The sequence below is a fragment of the Oryza brachyantha genome, chromosome 10 (assembly GCF_000231095.2).
Source record: "Oryza brachyantha chromosome 10, ObraRS2, whole genome shotgun sequence".
In the NCBI taxonomy this organism is placed as follows: Eukaryota; Viridiplantae; Streptophyta; class Magnoliopsida; order Poales; family Poaceae; genus Oryza; species Oryza brachyantha.
The window spans coordinates 8,861,261-8,876,469 of record NC_023172.2 but is presented as its reverse complement, the minus strand read 5'-3'; positions in this window follow the sequence as shown (position 1 = coordinate 8,876,469).

Genomic DNA, 15,209 nt, shown 5'->3' with positions numbered 1-15,209 from the left:
GCGTCCCCGCCCTAGCCGGCGCCGCCACCCTATAAAATCCCCGCGCCTACGCCCAACCGGCACTTTTCCCCTCTCCGCCCAAGCCGCCGCCGTGCCTACTCGTCTCGCCGCCGTGTCCAATCCCGCGCCTCGTCGCCATTCGCCGTCGCGGAGCCGCATCACCACCTCCGCCTCATCCTCGCCGATCTTCTGCCGCCTTTGCTACCGCCTGTGAGCCGCCGCCGCCCTCATCCCCTCTCCCTCGCCTTCATCACCACCGCCGGACCTCCGCGCCATCACCGGGTGTCGAGGCTCACCGATCGTCGCCGCTAGGCCGCCGCCCGCCACCGCTGTCACCACGCCGTCATGGTGCCGTTGCCGCCGCCGGTAAGCCATCATCGTTCTCCCTCTCCCTCCTTTTCCTCTCCGTCGGCTGTCGCCGAGGCCGCTACCACGTGCGTGCGTGCCTTGGACGTCGTCGTCGCCCCTTCGCCCGCCGTCACCCCGCCTCGCCGTCGCCGACGCGACCCCGCCGTCGTCGGAGCGCCGCCACACCCGTCGCGCCGTCGTCGTCGCCTTCCCGAGCCGGTCGGCTGACGTCCTCCCCTTCGCGCCGCCGCCGCGTCGTTCACCGGTCGCCGCCCATCATCGGTTGCCACCCTCTACGTCGCCGCCGGTCACCGCCCTCCACGCCGCCCGCCGGTCGCCGCCCTCTGCCGCCCGCTCATCGCCGGCGCCATCTCTCCTCTCCTGGCCAAGGCCACCTCCCCTCCTCCTCTGTTTTGGGCTGCTGACGAGCGAGCCCCACTCATCAGTCGACCGCTCCTCCCTCTCCTCTCTCTCCCTCTCGGGCCCATCTGTCAGCCTCTCCTCTCTTCCCCTCTGTCACCGACAGGTGGTTCCCACCCGTCAGCTCTACCTCTCTCCTCCGCTAACGTCAGCAGCCCCATTAATGGCGCAATAATTGATTTAGGATTTCTGTTTAGTTAAAAAAACCCAGTTAAACTTCTAAAATTCATAACTAATTCATCCGGTCTCCGTTTAAGTCCATTCAAATTTCATAAAATTCATAAAATTGCCAAGAATCCATTAAAACTACTTTCTTTTACTATTTTAGTAGAGTTTGTGCCTATTTTATTTATTTTTGTGCTTTGTCGCTTAGATTCGGACTCCGCCGAAGCGCCAGTTTATGTCGAGATCGTCGCTGAAGTTCCCCAGGACCAGAGCAAGGCAAGTGGTACTCATCTTTGATCATATTGAACCCATTATTGCAAACTCTCTGCTTTATTTATTCAAACATGCATCGTTTTACTTAAAGTATCTATTGTATTTATTTTACGGGTGACCTATTACTATGCCGTTGTTTATCCATCTTTACTCATGATAGACTAGGGGTAACTTGATTAGAGTTAGGCCCAGGTTAATGCTTAGCCGTGCTTAGAACAAGTAGCTCATGAGATCACTCATTAATCTTGATTAGTTCTGAATAGCTGTTAATAATGATTCATTACCCGATTCGGGTTAGTGCTAACTAAAATATTGCTTATGGTGGGTTGTGGGTGCTTGGTTTTGAGAGTAGCACCCATGACAATTAAGGACCGGTTATCAGGAAACCCTGGAAGTTATTTCCGTGCTAACCACAAGTTAGAATGGGCAACGGTGGGATTTGAAGTGTAATTGCGAACTATTCGACGTACGCAGGCAAGGGTGAGCGTGATAGAGTTTGGATGAGAGTCGTGGCGTAACGATGGCCTATGCTACTTCCGAATTCACCTAGGCACAAGAGGGGGCTGCCCGACTTGGTGTAAAGGAGGGGCCGAAACCTGAAGTGTGGTGCGATTGAATAGGGAGGGTTATGCGATGGGTCCTATCATAGTTCCCTTTTCGGTATGCCATAGTGGTATGTCGACGCACGTTCATGTGTAGTGGGACTATGTCTTGTGGGTACAGTAGTATATCTCTGATCAGAGTAAATCTATTCGAATAGTCGCGTCCACGGTTAAGGGCAAGTTGCTAGCTTCACTGTGATTAGTTGAACCTTTTTAATGACCTGAGTAAATTGGCTTTCACTTGGGACTACTGCAACATAGTGTAACGTTGAGTAGTAGTTGGGCCTGTCGTGACGTGGTGTAACGTTGGACAGTGTTGTGGTATTTTACAACTGTTATTTCTTTATTCTTTAATTTACTTAATTACCTTTATTCAGTTTAGTCTCTGTTATTTATTTATATGATGCTTTATTGCAACTAATCCTAGTCTGTCCTTGATGATCCTATGCATCATTTATTACCAATCTTTTTGGTGCTGCTTGTTGAGTACGGTGGTTTGTACTTAGCCTTGCCTAATTTCTCCCTTCAGAGTCCGATGGAGGTGACTCTCAGGAGTAAGCTGTTCCGCCGTCTAAGCGTTGCCTGTGGACCGAAACCTTACCCACTGGAGCTATCTACATTATCTTTTGCATTGCATTACTCGTTAAATAAGTGTTATTTTCAGTTCTTTCTAAGAACGATGGTTATGTAATTAACATTGTCTTCTTATGTACCTTGGCTGATCCTGGACATGAATTTTAATACATAATTAAGTTTAGAAATTTATATGAGGAATTTCTGAGCGTGACATATAGCAAGCTCAGAAACGCCGCATATCTAAAGATATATGGAAAGAACTAAACATAGGATGGATACTAGCATGGCTGGGGAGAAAGTCTGTCCTAGATAAAGAAAGAACTTAGTAGTCCGACCCAAACATAGTAAGGATTACTTGAGCTGCTACGATAAGTTGCTCCAAGTCCTATTTGGAATATGGGGAATATGTGCCAATCTTGGTATAGATACAAGGAGGAAAGGAATTTTTTTTGAGAATTAACATTATTTTAATGGAAAATCGCAAAATTAGAGGGCATCGGTAAAAATCGCAAATTTAGGCTCCTGTCGAACTGCCGTAGTTCGATAGGACCCCTATCGAACGACCAGCAGTCGACTGGGGAGGAGATCGGACTAGATCGCCAGTGTTGCAGTTCGACAGGGCCTGTCGAAATGCCTCTGTTCGACACGGGGGGCTGTCTAACTTTCAAAGTTAGACAGGGGGCGACAAGCCTGGTTGCTCAATAGTCGACCGGGTGGTGGGCCCTGTCGAACTCCCTCCATTCGATCGATAGGCCCCAGTGAAACGCCCACCGTTTAATAGACCTCTAAATTTGCGATTTTCCCCGGATGACCTCTACTTTTACGATTTTTCATTAAAATAATATTAATTCTTAAAAAAATTCAGAAGAAAGGGCATGGAATTGTAAACCAGGAAAAGCTAAGCCACATCATGTTCATAGCTGGGAGGGTTACATCCATAGCCATCGACTACTACCACCGACTATATATTCCATCAATTTCACCAAGTTTAGTTGGTAGGGCTAGGTTTGACACCCATCTAAAGTCTAAAAGCCTGCTTGGATTTGAGCCATCCGGAGCGTTTGACGCTGTCGTGGCCTTGCACGCTTGCTGCCACGTCGTTGGTGATGTTTATCGTTCTTGCGTGCGCTAGGTGCATGCTGCTCCCTGTGGCTGCTGGGTGGGGTCTCTCGGTTTCCTGCCTCTTGCTTGTGGTGTCCCGGGCTGCTGTTCTGTGCTCTTCCTTTCTGTTTTTTCCGGTCTTTGCTCCTTCCCTTTTTTCCTATGCTTTTCTGCTGTCTGCTCTGCTTGGCGTGTCTTTCCTTTGCATGTGCTTGTTGTGGTCGCTGCGTTTGGTCCATGGTTGTTCTGTCACTGCCGGCTGGGCAATGCAGCTGCTCTCTGTCTCTTTACCTACCATGGGAGTGTCTCATTCTGCTCTTGTGCTGCCGTCTGTGCAGTCCACTTTTCATCTTTCGTACCTGCATGGGCTCGGTTCACTGGTTTTCTTGCTTAGCATTTTTTATTTTCCGCCTTATTGGTTGTAAGCTGTGTCTACGGTCTTTGCTATTGTTGTTTATTTTTTCTGTGCGGCAAGCCCCTGCAGCCGTCGTGTCCTGTCAGCGTCGTCACCTTCTGCACTGCCAGCGAGTTTGCTTGCTTGTGCCATGCTATGGCTATAAGGGGTGTTTAGTAGGTGAAACGAAAATTTTTGCGTGTTATAAGAATAAAAAAAAACGAATTTTACGGCTGGCATGGAAATTGCGAGACGAATTTTTGAGCCTAATTAATCCGTCATTAGCACATGTTGGTTACTGTAGCACTTATGGCTAATCGTGTCCTAAGTAGCTTAAAAGATTCGTCTCACGATTTCTCCCGTAACTGTGTAATTAATTTTAATGTTCATATATATTTAATGTTTTATTTAGGTGTTCAAAGATTCGATACGATTTTTTTTGGAAAATTTTTTAGGAACTAAACAAGGAACTTCACTTGCTGGGGTTGGGGCTTTATGCTCTTTTGCTGCATGAGTAAGAGAAATGGTTTCATCAACTGGCCCGGGCTGTGAAGGAGAGGAGTTGAGACATGTTATCTATGTAGTATATATATACTTGTGTTGGGTATGATCAATACGCTGACGGTACAACCCGAGTATCGTTATTACTTATCTCGAGGGCTTGATCGAACTAGTATTCTGCTTGTGTGCATCTATACTACTACCTCCATTTCATAATATGAGATGTTTGATTTTTTTATTACAACGTTTGACCATTTGTCTTATTTAAAAATTTTTTAATACATATATAAAAAATGATAAGTCATGCTTAAAGTTCTTTTGACAATAAAGTAAGTCACAAGCAAAATAAATGATATTTTCATAATTTTTTGAATAAGATAAATGATCACACATTGTGAAATGGATGGACTGCTACCTTGATACCCTTGATGCAAAATTCGCACCAAAACACTGGAGGTGTAAGAGGTCTGCTTAACTATAGTACAAAATCTAAATTTATAGGTTTGAGGCATGACAATCAATTTGACCAATGTAATTGACAAAATTGTGTTAGATCAAATAGTCAATTGGCCGATAGGCCAATGTATCTCATTGTGACCAACCGATTGATCTCAAAGCACGGTAATAAGTGAAAACGCTACATTGTCAGTGTGAAAGCAATAAAAATGTGAGATTTCCGTAAAACTCACCAGCTGCAATTGACTGACAATTAACTTAAATATACGAAATATCTAATATATCTTATTAAGAATAATCTTGATAAATTGGATTTAATCGAGACGATATAAGATTACACTTAGATTAGGCAAAAAGTTTAGCACATTTGCACTAATTATTGTTCTAATGAACTGATGGATTACGATTTTTATACGATAACAAGATAACTCATCAACTACGACTCCGATGGAACAATGATATATATAAATTAATATGATAGACTATTTGATAAATGCAGTCTAATATATCAGACCTAACCTATCAAAATAATACAAATTACACAGGGTAATTAAGATGAACAATTAAAGAGACAAAAGTAACTTAAATTAGGCCGATATGATAACTAGCAACCATACAAGATATGATCTGAACATTGAATTAAACAAGTAATGATCTAGCAAAAATGATTACTGGGTGACGAGAACTCACTCGTATGCTGGATGTCGAAGCCGATGTAGCTTAGCTACGAGGCCGCTCCGTTGAAAACTACTGAGGGTGGCGATGTGACTAATGTTGTATAGTAAATTGATGTCCATTTATAATACCCATGGTTAAACATCTGTCTAGAGTCTAGCTCGGTTACAAGCAACCGATCGAAATTTTATTCCTAAAAAGAAAAGAAAAACAAATTTACAGAAGGAAATTAAATTTATTCCTGGCTCGAATTTCCCTAGCTCTTCACGGAAACTTGTTTTGAAACTACGTGAGCTTCACAATCCAATCCTTTCCATAAGAGCAAGTACAATAGTACAGCCAACTACTAGCTCCAATTCATCTGTAGTCAATTTAATAGTCAATTCATACAATAGTTAACTATAAAACTTCAATACATGGTCTCACATGTCATACACATATTTTGTCTTAGAGCTCGTGTGTAGCCAGTCTTAGAGCTCGTGTACAGCTGGCTAGTCCACCTCTCTTCTCTCTCACCTTTTATCTCTTTAAAATATTTTTATACTTGACTTATAGCCTGCTATTTTACCTGCTCTAACGCTTACCCTGCCTTACTCGTACTCTCTTAGCATAAATCTCTTAACGACAGGTCAAGTTTTATTACCAAACGGTCCCTTCATGTCAGAATACCATGGTCAGGATCTCACGCATCGACACGTACAACTTTATGCTCACCGGTATGTACACCTTGCTCTCTATCGAAGCAAGTATCTTCTTATGTGTGCTTGCAGACATTGCATCGACACAGGCTCTCTGTCCAAGCAAAGCAAAGCAAGCATCCACACAGTCCTACAAACTTGACATTCACTCGGATGAAATCCACACAAGAAGCATAAATATAGGAGTGCGGCTAGTGTGTTCTGCAGCCTGCGTGCGTGCGTACCCTGCCTAATTGAAATGAGAGCGCTAAAGATAAATGGACATCAGGTCGTCGGCGGCGGCAATCAGATTGATAAAAAAAGGTAAAATGATATTATGCTACTTCTTGATTTTATTTGTTTGTTTATGCTATTGTTGCATATTACTCTAACTGTATGGGATTTTGAGAATTTATATCATAGTTTCTCTCTATATATAATATATGCATGTATATCCTCAAACTAGAGTAAGATGGTGTTTCCTTATTGAGTTCCACACAGGAGTATTATTTACTCCATCCGTCCTAAAATAATCAATCTTCTATAATATTTGACTCTTCGTCTTATTTAAAAAAATTTACGATTAACTTTTTGTTTTTATTAAACGATAAATCATGAATAGTGACTATTTTTTTCAATTTCTTGAAAATTTTTCAAATAAGACGGGAGGTCAAATGTGGGGCACGGAAACCGAAAGTTTAGTTTATTAAAGGACGGAGGGAGCAGTTTATTTCTCTCTATATATATATTCATTGATATATATACTATCTCTCTCTATATATATATAATTTTACAATTTGAGACAGACTTGCTCAATCTTTACTTCTTCGATATATGATTTAGCAGGGAAAAACATAAAGTTTGTGATGGTTAGGGTGTGACTCTGTATGTCCACTAGGATCCACTCTTGATGCCTACCCTGTTCATTTTATATGATAAGATATTTCGGTACTATGTAGATTCATCCATATATCAATGAATATGTTTTATATCTGTGTCTAGATTCATTATTATATTTATGAGTCTAGAAAGTGCTAGACCATTTTATAATGTAAAACGTACTTGATATATTTTTCCCATATATGTGCTTGAAATACTAGACAATAGATATGCATGTGAGGCTCATGCGTGATAAGATTTAGGAAGTAGCACTGCTACAAAGCCTCTAAACTGTGATAGGCCGCATTGGCTCGTCACAAACAGCTTCAACTTTGACGGGTTATGAAGATATTCGTTCATAGATAAGGCTGATTAGCTTGACCCATTACAGTTATGAGTTGGGACCTTACCCGTGACGGGTTATCGTCACCATTCGATAGAGTTTAATGCAGGTCAACTCAGATGGGTCACAAATAGTGTTATTTGTGTCGTCTGCAGTGGTATGACCCATCATAGTAAGGTCATATGCCTCTGACAGGTTTTAGTTATGACACATCATAGGTAATGTTTACCTTTAATGGGTTTTGGTTATGGCCTGTCACCGGTAATTGAAAATTGAAAATTTGAAATTTCATAAACAATCTCGGATGGAGACATGTCCTATATCAAAGTTGTAGATGTCAACGACAACTAAAACTTTATCACTAACATTAATTTTCTAAGAATCTGGATTCTAGGTCCAAGATATCACTATTGGTTATAAATAGTAGCATACATATTCTATTCTACATTATAGGACTTTTTGTGTCAAAGGGGAACTTCTCTAGCCGGGGACCGTGGGAACCCACCTTTAGGTTCGGCCCAAGGAATGCGATTGCCAGGGTTGTATTGGATGTGAGATGGATTTGGCCTTGTCGATCGATATCAAAGTTATGGATGTGTATATGTTCAGGTCATGCAGCTAATTTTGTTTCGCCATCCATCATCCTCTCCCCTTTGGGCATGGATCTCCTTTAACCTCAAGGGGATACCATGGTGTCTTAGACAGGATGGCTCCAAGAGCCTAATTAATGTTACTCGTGTCTCCCGGGGACCTTTTAGATACATCTCGCCCCTATAGAAGGTCGGTCATAAGACCGTCAACATGGAGCACAAACAAGCGCCCCATCTAGTTGTACATGACCTTAGGCGATAATGAGGATATGACAGAAGGAACCGATGTAACAAAAGGGAGTGTGCACCTTCCCCCTTTTCCATAACTACCCCCCAAATGACGTGGAGTCTTCCTGTCTCAATTAATGTTGCGACAGCCGACAGGGACAGGGTGTTGCGCATTACAACACCAGGCTAATGTTAGACTAAGGCAGCATTAAATGCAACCCGCATAAGAAACATTCACTTTGCATCCTCTCCTCATAGGTCGGAAGAGGAGCCACCTACCCTTGCATAGATGCCCCACAAAAAAAGTGACGGGCATCGGGTTGCCCCGACATCTACTATCCTCCAGAGGAAGGGGTCGGGGCAACCAGACCCTCCCTTGTTGCCTTGGCCCCTACCACGGGGGTCTGATCAAGATCTTCTCGAAGCCCCTCACAAGGCACTTTGGGAATCACTTAGTAAGGAGGAGCCCAATTTCCATATCTCCAACATTTTGGTCTGCCCAAATTTGTGTGGATGCTAATAGATTTAGATATATATACAAAACATATAATTTGATCAATGAATGAAGGGCGAAGCTGGAAGTTTTATAATATGAAATGGAAGAGGAGAATTGTAACGCCCAAAAATTACACCAATTTCTAAACAAGGACCAGACCAAGTACACACTATGACAAATTAATACAAGTGCATCATCTTAGTTAAATGATTAAAATAATAGCGACTTAACAACGCAACAGAAAAAGAAAAATCTAATGCAACTATAGAGAAGCAACAATAGTGACACCAACCCACATGCAACACTTGAGCACGGTAACTCACCTAATTATCAAATGTCTACTCATCAGACACAACTTCAGCTTCTAGGAAAAATAGGAGAAAATGCAAGAGTGACTATAAGCACCGTACTCAACAAGCCACACCGAACAAATGCAATAAATGGATGTATAAGGTATATAAAGAAATGAAAGGCTCCGGACTTAACTTTTGCATAAAACAACATTTATAAAGCAACTACTTTAGCAAAAACAAAACATTGATAATTAAATAACAATATAAAACCAATCACTGTTCCACACCAAACTAGACCCAACCAATACTGATATTGTGCTAAACCACATAATACCAGTGCCACTAATATCATGCTAAACCACATAGTACTAGCTTAACCCATCTATCTTAAGAATTTTTACCATGTTCATTTAATTATGAAAACAACAAAACTAATAACGATGAGTCTGGTTTGATCGCCCATAACCTTGGGCATGACTGTTTAAACATTTTTACTCTAATAAGAGTGTACAACTTTACCCACAAGACATAGCCCCACGTACGTACCCGTACGCCAATATGCCACCACAAAATCCTACAAAAAGGTTGTGACAGGATCATTCACATAACCCACCCCTAACCATTCACACCACACTAAGGGTGCACGTCCTACACCCTCACACGGGATGGGCATGCTACGTCTCTTGTGCCATGGTAGATTCAGCAGCAGATCAATCCATACTCGGATCAACCCAACTCCTTTACATCTACCCTCGCCTGGGTGCGTAGGAGAGGAGAAAGTTGTATGTCAAGCCCAACTGTTGACCACGCTAGCTTGTGGCAAATGTGGATAAGTCTCACAAGGGTTTTCCATGAACTGGTCCTTAATTGCCATGAGCACTTCCATCAAACCATGCACTCACGACCCACCATTAGTTATGTTTTAGTTTTTTAATAAAATTCCTAAAACATGAATTATTTTCATTTGCAAGACAAAATCTTGGCTTTGTAATGAGAATGAATATATGTCTCAACACAGATTACGTGAGGTAGAGAACTAAGCCGGGCTAAGCATATCCGCTTGAATAAAAGTAAAAACCTAGGTTACAAGTTAAAAGGATAAATACAACATAAGGGCTTAATAGCGAAGCATAAGTAATCCCATATAGCATATAATTGCAAAAGAATGCATATTTATAAATTATAAATACGAAAATAATTTAAAAACTAGGATCAATATGCTCAAGGATTTGCATTGTGACATGTCTTGCATATTTGAAATCGCTTGGGCTGCCACATCACAGTAGACCAGACCTTGGGTTTCGCCGAAATCTAAAGCAATCCATTAGAAATACTCAAAACAGTACAAATGGATATTGAAACAGGAAAAGAAACTATTTTAGCGGATTCTTGACAAAATTATTGATCCCCTGCAATTTGAATGTGCTTAAACAAACTTTGGATTAATTTTGTGTTATGTAGATAAAGCGTACATACTCTACATATATTAACTAAACTATACGAATAACCATGCCCATAGTCAAGGATGAATGTAAAGTGATTCTCCAAGCATAGATTTGTTTTTCCTTGTGCTTTGTGAAAATGGTTTGTATGATGGGAATAGTTACCAGAGTCACTTGAGATGACTCACGGATGACCTAGGTGGTCCGAAACAGGCATGTGTGACCTAGAATATTGAAATGACATAATACAATAAGTTTTCTTAGGGAAAGCAAAAGGTGATAGGTTTTTGGATGGATGCAAAGTAGCCAAGATATAAGAATGTAATGCATGGATGGCAAGAAGTCAAATATGACAAGTTTCGATGTGCCATTTATAGCCTAGATCGATTGCATGAAATAGTGAGGAGGATATATTTCTTGATAGAGATACAAAGTGAATAAAAACTAATTATAAAACTAAAACTTCACTCTGCTTGAGTTATTGCAAACCAACTCATATACGTACGGATCTAGCTAGATGAAACGTCTCCTACAAATGGCTTTATAGGAACCCACACTTGAGAGTAATTGGGAAAATGTTTCAAAATAATTTTATCGGTCTTGTTGTCTTGATGGATGCATGCACGTATAATATACGTACGTGGTGTTTTAATCGATAGTTTTCTTGAGCTTAACGATGGTGGGTGAACTCCTCCACAGCTGGGCGGCGACTGTCCAAGTCCAAGAGCTGTGGAACGCGTGGGAGATCCACTACCTAGTCCTCCTAAGCCTCTTCCTGCAAGTCTTCCTCTTCCTCTTCGCAGGATTGCGGAGGCGCAGCTCGTCGTGGGTTCTGAGCACCGTCCTGTGGCTCGCCTACCTGTCGGCGGACTCCGTGTGGCCATCTTCGTGTTGGGCCACCTCACGGTGCGCTCCAGCTCCAGCGAGGTGGAGCACCGCCTCATGTCCCTATGGGCGCCATTCATGCTTGTCCACCTGGGCGGGCAGGACACCATCACTGCCTTCTCCAGGCAGGACAACGAGCTGTGGACACGCCACCTGCTGAGCTTGGTGTCGCAGATGGTGCTAGCCCTGTATGTCATGGCCAAGGGGGTGTCTTGGAACGATGGCCGGCTAACCGCTGCCATGGCGCTCATCTTCCTCTCCGGCTGCTTCAAGTATGCTGGGCGTACCTACTGCCTTTATGGTGCGAGCCCAGCTAAGCTTTCATCAGATGCCCAACCTAAGTTGTCATTAAAGCTAAATAACCTCCAGGGTAAGGAGAGCGCCAGGGGAATGAGCATGCGAGAAGCTTTTAACACGGTGTCCAAATCTAAAGAGGATTTAAGTGATCTTGGGGATTTTAATAGAGAATTGTTCAGAGACATCCTGTCAGTGGATGCTCCTCTTAATGGCGAAATGATGGTTTCATGTGCGAAGAAGGATCTACCCCAGCTACTCAAGCAGTTTGGTTCTAATGGAGGCCGATACAGGGTCTATGAGCGTCTGGGATCAGTTCTCGTAAATTTCTACCTAGACCTCTACACCAAAAACCCACTTACTAAATTCTTATGCCCTAATGATATACCACTACCATCTTCTTGTAAAGACTGCATACGCGGGATTATATGTTTATGCATTTGTCTTCCTCTAGGATGTTGCGTAAGCATTCTAGCAACACTCTGGTGCATTCTCATATTCTTGAATTATATTTCAACCCCTTTAGCCCTAGTGCTCTTCTGGGCTGCCGAAAAGAGGGACCAAGGCAACCTACACTATAGCAGAGCTGATATCACCGTGTCCTATGTGTTGCTAATAGGAGCAACAGTCCTAGATGTGTCCTCTACCACAATCGCCATTATGTCCAAGTGCCTACAGCGTCTGCCTACAGCATGGATCAAGAGAAAGAAACGGTACTGGTCTGAAGAGCTAGCACAGTACAACATGATCAAGAGGCACTTAGCACAGGGGTGGGTCGGCAGGCAACTGGGTTCCTATGGTGTTTGGTTGGTTGACCTGACACACATACCCATCGCAGCACAAGGAGGTGGTGGCACTCGCACCGACGTCAACGGGTTCATCCTCGACAAATTGATCTACTTCGGACAAAAGGGGAAATGGAACATTGCCAGCACCCGTGGCCGTCATGCACTCAGGGATTGGATGGGCAAACAAACAACAATAAGGCCACACGATGTCAAGTCACTGACCAAGACCATGAGCAGTGGGTTTGATTTCCCGTCAGGTGTCATCATCTGGCACATTGCAACACACATATGCTGCTATCACAACAACACCAGCAGCAGTTCTGATGAGCAACAGCTGAACATGCGTATGAGCAGAGAGCTAACAAACTATGTCACGTACCTTGTCTTCAAGTGCGGTGTGATGCTTACTCCCAACTCCCGGCTTGTACATGACAAAGCCCATGGCGAGATTGTTTACACGTTGTCACGAGAACATCAGGTAATTAGCGATGAGGAGCAAGCGTTCAAGCTGCTGCTTGAAAAGAGACGGTCTCAAGCACCGGTCACCGGCGCTGCTGCTTCTGCTGACAACGGCGACAACGACGGCGGCGACGACGACGATGACGATGACGACGATGCTGCTATCAAACAAATCGAGCAACTCCAGAAGCACGCCAAGGCTTTCCATTTTCCCGTGCTACCGGAAGCATGCGCGGTGGCACAGGAGCTCATTGCAATCCAAGACGAATCCCGGCGCTGGGAGCTCATTGCGGCGGTGTGGTCGGAGATGCTTTTCTACGTGGCGCCTCGCTGCGGGGCTGCTTTCCACTACGAGCATCTGAGCACCGGACGGGAGTTCATCACCCATGTTCTCCTTCTCATGATGCTCCTAGGCCCTTTTCTACCACCTCCTCCTGGTTGAGGTAAAACCTATATATTTCCGGTTTTTATGCTATTTGACTCTTTCGAAAACAAATTGTGATAATATACTGGCTTGAAAACCTTTTTATTTTTTAGAAATGGACCATTTGCTCCACGCCACCCCCAATGTTGCGGAGGTCATTCATCTTCACGACGAGGGGATTGATGCTGAGGTAACCGTATACCGGATGGGCCGCGCTTACTCAACAAGGATCACGCCAAGAACGGGCACGGAGACGAAGGATCTCTGTTAGAATAAAATTGTGTGTCTGTTTGTCTATTTCTTAGCTTGGTCATACACGAGCTTTCTGAGTTTGTGTGGGAGCCGTGTGTTAGTGGAGGTATCCAAGTTAATCTCAGTGGTACCGCGTCGTTCACCACGAACGGGATGAGCGCATGTACTGCAGGGATGGACGCAGAAGAATGCATGGCACAAGACTCGATCTGGTGATTACTTTTCAGTCGTATTTCTTCCTCTATATAATGGAGAAAGAATAGAAAAGCAGCATCAACGATTACATTATCTCAATTGGGTACATCACATGGTACATACATGTTTGGTGGATATTGATGGATTTCATCTAATCAACGATGTTTGCACGTGGAAGATTGATGGCATATGCAAACTTTTTTTTTTTCTGATTTTGAAATTGATGGATTTTCGTCACCTTTTTGTTTGTTTTTACCCACATCTTTTTTCCAAACTACTAAACAATTCGTTTTTTTGCAAAATGTTCCTTAGTGTTGGTTAACTCCCTTGTTTGTACTTAACTGTATTCTTCAGGTCAGCTTATTTTTAGTTCTTTTTTCTTGATTTTTACGCACGGTTTATGAACCGCTAAATGATACGTTTTTGTAAAAAGTTATATGTAAAAATGTTCATTATCTCATATTTATAAATAGATATTTAACTTTACACCGGGAAAGAACACAATTACATAAATAACTATAATTAACATCTAATAATTTTACATCTCTCATATTAGCAGGTTGTTGTCTATCGCCGAGGTGGGAATGCCACGGCCTTGGCTTGAAGCGGTGAGTGGTCGGACAGGACAACTGGATTGCACATTGTGAAAACAATACACTATACATGTGTGATCAAATCTTTGGCAATCACGCCCTTCTCATATGGGGTCATGCAGGAGTTGAATTGGGCCTGAGCCCACTCTTGGAAACCATTTTAGTGGACTAATGTGTTCGGGAGGTAGGTTGTTAACTGACACAGAAAACACGGTAATAGATTAGTATATGATTAGTTAATTATAAAAATTAGAAAAATGAATTAAGCTTAATTTTTAAAGCAACTTTTATATAGAAAATTCTAACAAAAAATACACCGTTTAACAGTTCGGAATGCATGCGCGTGAAAAACGAGAGAATCTAAGGTTGCCAAGGGGGAAAGCGAACGAGGAATAATACCTATATATATTTTCCAAACATTCATTTCCAAATATATGAAACTCCAATACCCTAGCCCTACTCGTTCGGGCGAGCCCTACCCATGGCCTCTCAAAGCCCAGGTTCCCACATTCCAGTCCAAATAGCCTTTCACATAAGAGAATACCAAAACTCTAATATGTACTTTCCCCTCTGTGGCAGCGGCGACAACGCTTGTCCACGGCAGCACCATAGCAGTGGCAGAGCAGCAGGGCGTTGCAGCGAAGCGGTAGAGTTCGACGACGGAGCAGCATGGCGCGACACTCGGCCGGCGGCCTCCTGACCTATGTAGCTTGATTTCCAAAGTTTCACCCAATGCAAGTTAAGTTTTTCCCAAAGCTTTCTTGAGAAATTTAACTGTATGTCACTCCATTTAGATGTCTTCAACAAAATATCACCCTCTAGCATATTTTTATAAAAATATCACCCTTCGTCTAACATTT